We start from the raw sequence: 5,469 nt of genomic DNA, 5'->3' as shown, positions 1-5,469 counted from the left end.
TTTCCATATGTCTACGTATCGAAGCAATAGAGTTCTAATGCTTCTTAAACGCGATATCGCATTTCACTTCCATGTTTCATGATAAGATATAATATTCATTGCGAAGTGTCATTTATACCTCGTATTCACTTCAAATGAATGTAAATGCGACACTTCCTTTCTAGGAAATTACGTTTCCAGATGTCTACGTATCGAAGCAATAGTGTTCTAAAGCTTCTTAAAACGCGATATCGCATCTCATTCTAATGTTTCATGATAAGATGTAATATTCAAAGCGAAGTGTCATGTATACCTCCTACTCACTTCACGAGAATGGAAATGCGACACTTCCTTGCTAGGAAATGGCGTTTCCAGATGTCTACGTATCAAAACAATAGAGTTCCAATGCTTATTAGAACGAGATATGGCATCTTATTTCTATGTTTCATGATTAGATATAATAATCATTGCGAAGTGTCATGTATACCTCGCATTCACTTCAAATGAATGTAAATGCGTCACTTCCTTGCTAGGAAATAGCGTTTGCAGATGTCTACGTATCGTAGCAATAGAGTTCGGATGCTTCTTAAAACGCGTTATCGTATCTCATTCCTATGTTCCATGATATGATATAATATTCATTGCGAAGTGTCATGTATACATCGTATTCACTACAAATGAATGTAAATGCGACACTTCCTTTCTAGGAAATAGCGTTTGCAGTTGTCCACGTATCGATGCAATGGAATTTTATTGTTTCTTAAAACGCGATATCGCATCTCATTACTATGTTTCATGATAAGATATAATATTCATTGCGAAGTATCATTATTACCTCGCACTCACTTCAAAAGAATGTAAATGCGACACTTCCTTGCTCGGAAATAGCGTTTGCAGATGTCAACGTATCCTAGCAATTGAGGTCTAATGCTTCTTAAAACGCGATATTGCATCTCATTTCTACGTTCCATGATAAGATATAATATTCATTGCGAAGTGTCATGTATTCCCCGTATTCACTTCAAATGAATGTACATGCGACACTACCTTGCTAGGAAATAGCGTTTGCAGATGTCTACGTATCGTAGTAATTGAGTTCTAATGCTTCTTAAAACGCGATATTGCATCTCATTTCTACGTTCCATGATAAGATATAATGTTCATTGCGAAGTGTCATGTATTCCTCGAATTCACTTCAAATGAATGTACATGCGACACTTCCTTGCTAGGGAATAGCGTTTGCAAGTGTCTACGTATCGTAGTAATTGAGTTCTAATGCTTCTTAAAACGCGACATCGCATCTCATTTCTATGTTTCATGATAAGATACAATATTCATTGCGAAGTGTCATGTATACCTCGTATTCACTTCAAAAGAATGTAAATGCGATACTTCCTTGCTAGGAAATAGCGTTTGCAGATGACTACGTATCGTAGCAAGAGATTTCTAATGCTTCTTAAAACGAGATATAACATCTCATTTCTATGTTTCATGATAAGATACATTATTCATTGCGAAGTGTCATGTATACCTCGTTTTCACTTCAAACGAATGTAAATGCGACACTTCCTTGCTAGGAAATAGCGTTTGCAGATGTCTACGTATCGATGCAATGGAATTCTATTGTTTCTTAGAACGCGATATCGCATCTCATTCCTATGTTTCATGATAAGATATAATATTCATTGCGAGAGGTATTGTATACCTCGTCCACGCTTCAATTGAATGTAATTGCGACACTTCCGTTCTAGGAAATAGCGTTTGCAGATGTCTGCGTATCGTAGCAGTAGAGTTCTAGTGCTTCTTAAAACGCGATGTCGCGTCTCATTTCTGTGTTTCATGATAAGATGTAATATTCATTGCGAAGTGTTATGTACTCCACGTCTACACTTCAAAAGAATGTAAATGCTACACTTCCTTGCTAGGAAATAGCGTTTGCAGATGTCTAAGTATCGATGCAATAGAGTTCTAATGCTTCTTAAAACGAGATATCGCAAGTCATTTTTATGTTTCATGATAAGATATAATATTCATTGCGAAGTGTCATGTATACCTCGTATTCACTTCAAATGCATGTAAATGCGACACTTCCTTTCTAGGAAATTACGTTTCCAGATGTCTACGTATCGAAGCAATAGTGTTCTAAAGCTTCTTAAAACGCGATATCGCATCTCATTCCAATGTTTCATGATAAGATGTAATATTCAATGCGAAGTGTCATGTATACCTCGTATTCACTTCACGAGAATGGAAATGCGACACTTCCTTGCTAGGAAATGGCGTTTCCAGATGTCTACGTATCAAAACAATAGAGTTCCAATGCTTATTAGAACGAGATATGGCATCTTATTTCTATGTTTCATGATTAGATATAATAATCATTGCGAAGTGTCATGTATACCTCGTATTCACTTCAAATGAATGTAAATGCGTCACTTCCTTGCTAGGAAATAGCGTTTGCAGATGTCTACGTATCGTAGCAATAGAGTTCGAATGCTTCTTAAAACGCGATATCGCATCTATTTTCTATGTTTCATGATAAGATATAATATTCATTGCGAAGTGTCATGTATACCTCGTATTCACTTCAAATGAATGTAAATGCGACACTTCCTCTCTAGGAAATTACGTTTCCAGATGTCTACGTATCGAAGCAAAAGAGTTCTAATGCTTCTTAAAACGCGATATCGCATCTCATTTCCATGTTTCATGATAAGATATAATATTCATTGCGAAGTGTCATGTATACCTCGTATTCACTTCAAATGAATGTAAATGCGTCACTTCCTTGCTAGGAAATTACGTTTCCAGGTGTCTACGTTTCGTAGCAGTAACGTTCAAATGCTTCGTAAAACGCGATATCGCATCTCATTCCTATGTTTCATGATAAGATATAATATTCATTGCGTAGTGTCATGTATACCACGTATTCACTTCAAATGAATGTAACTGCTACACTTCCTTTCTAGGAAATAGCGTTTGCAGGTGACTACGTATCGTAGCAATTGAGTTCCAATGTTCCTTAAATCGCGATATCGCTTCTCATTTGTATGTTTCATGATAAGATATAATATTCATTGCGAAGTGTCATGTATACCTCGTATTCACTTCTAATGAATGTAAATGCGACACTTCCTTTCTAGGAAATATCGTTCCCAGATGTCTACGTATCGAAGCAATAGAGTTCTAATGCTTCTTAAACCGCGATATCGCATATAATTCCTATGTTTCATGATAAGATACAATATTCAATGCGAAGTGTCATGTATACCTCGTATTCACTTCAAATGAATGTAAATGCGATACTTCCTTGCTAGGAAATAGCGTTTGCAGGTGACTACGTATCGTAGCAATAGAGTTCTAATGGTTCTTAAAGCGCGATATCGCATCTCATTTCTATATTTCATGATAAGATATAATATACATTGCGAAGTGTCATGTATACCTCGTATTCACTTCAAATGAATGTAAATGCGACTCTCCCTTGCTAGGAAATAGTGTTTGCAGATGTCTACGCATTGTAGCAGTAGAGTTCGAATGCTTCTTAAAACGCGATATCGCATCTCATTCCTATGTTTCATGATAAGTTACAATATTCATTGCGAAGTGTCATGTATACCTTGCGTACGCTTGAAATGAATGTAAATGCGACTCCCCCTTGCTAGGAAATAGCGTTTGCAGATGTCTACGTATCGTAGCAGTAGAGTTCGAATGCTTCTTAAAACGCGATATCGCATCTCATTACTATGTTTCATGACAAGATATAATATTCGTTGCGAAGTGTCATGATTAGCTCGTATTCCCTTCAAATGAATGTAAATGCGACACTTCCTTGCTAGGAAATAGCGTTTGCATATGTCTACGTATCGATGCAATAGAGTTCTATTGTTTCTTAAAACGCGATATCGCATCACATTTCTATGTTTCATGATAAGATGTAATATTCATTGCGAAGTGTTATGTATACGTCGTATTCACTTCACAAGAATGTAAATGCGATACTTCCTTGCTGGGAAATAGCGTTTGCAGTTGTCTACGTATCGATGCAACAGAGTTCTATTGTTTCTTAAAACGCGATTTCGCATCTCATTTCTATGTTTCATGATAAGATATAATATACATTGCGAAGTGTAATGTATTCCGCTCCTACACTTCCAATGGATGTAAATGCTACACTTCCTTGCTAGGAAATAGTGTTTGCAGATGTTTACGTATCGTTGCAATAGAGTTCCAATGCTTCTTAAAACGCGATATCGCAACTCATTTCTGTGTTTCAGGATAAGATATAATATTCATTGCGAAAGGTTATGTATTCCTCGTCCACGCTTCAAATGAATGTAAATGCGACACTTCCTTGCTAGGAAATTACGTCTCCAGATGTCTACGTATCGAAGCAATAGAGTTCTAATGCTACTTAGAACGCAATATCGCATCTCATATATATGTTTCATGATAAGATGTAATATTCAATGCGAAGTGTCTTGTATACCTCGTATTCACTTCACGAGAATGTAAATGCGACACTTCCTTGCTTTGAAATAGCGTTTGCAGATGTCTACGTATCGATGCAATAGAGTTCTATTGTTTCGAAAACGCGATATCGCATCTCATTTCTACGTTTCATGATAAGATATAATATTCATTGCGAAGTGTCATGTATTCCTCGTATTCACTACAAATGAATGTACATGCGACACTTCCTTGCTAGGAAATAGTGTTTGCAGATGACTAGGTATCGTAGCAATAGTGTTCGAATGCTTCTTAAAACGCGATATCTCATCTCATTTCTATGTTTCATGATAAGATGTAATATTCATTGCGAAGTGTTATGTATTCCTCGTATTCACTTCACAAGAATGTAAATGCGACACTTCCTCGCTAGGAAATAGCGTTTGCAGTTGTCTACGTATCGATGCAACAGAGTTCTATTGTTTCTTAAAACGCGATTTCGCATCTCATTTCTATGTTTCATGATAAGATATAATATACATTGCGAAGTGTAATGTATTCCGCTCCTACACTTCCAATGGATGTAAATGCTACACTTCCTTGCTAGGAAATAGTGTTTGCAGATATCTGCGTATCGTAGCAATAGAGATCGAATGCTTCTTAAAACGCGATATCGCATCTCATTTCTATGTTTCATGACAAGATATAATACTCATTGCTAAGTGTCATGATTACCTCGTATTCACTTCAAATGAATGTAAATGCGACACTTCCTTGCTAGGAAATAGCGTTTGCAGATGTCTACGTATCGATGCAATAGAATTCCATTGTTTCTTAAAACGCGATATCGCATCTCATTTCTATGTTTCATGATAAGATATAATATTCATTGCGAAGTGTAATGTATTCCGCGTCTACACTTCCAATGGATGTAAATGCCACACTTCCTTGCTAGGAAATAGCGTTTGCAGATGTCTACGTATCGTAGCAGTAGAGTTCGAATGCTTCTTAAAACGCGATATCGCATCTCATTCCTATGTT

The sequence above is a fragment of the Xylocopa sonorina genome, unplaced genomic scaffold, assembly GCF_050948175.1.
Source record: "Xylocopa sonorina isolate GNS202 unplaced genomic scaffold, iyXylSono1_principal scaffold0049, whole genome shotgun sequence".
In the NCBI taxonomy this organism is placed as follows: domain Eukaryota; kingdom Metazoa; phylum Arthropoda; class Insecta; order Hymenoptera; family Apidae; genus Xylocopa; species Xylocopa sonorina.
The sequence above is the reverse complement of the archived record's forward strand: the minus strand, read 5'-3'. Positions refer to the sequence as shown.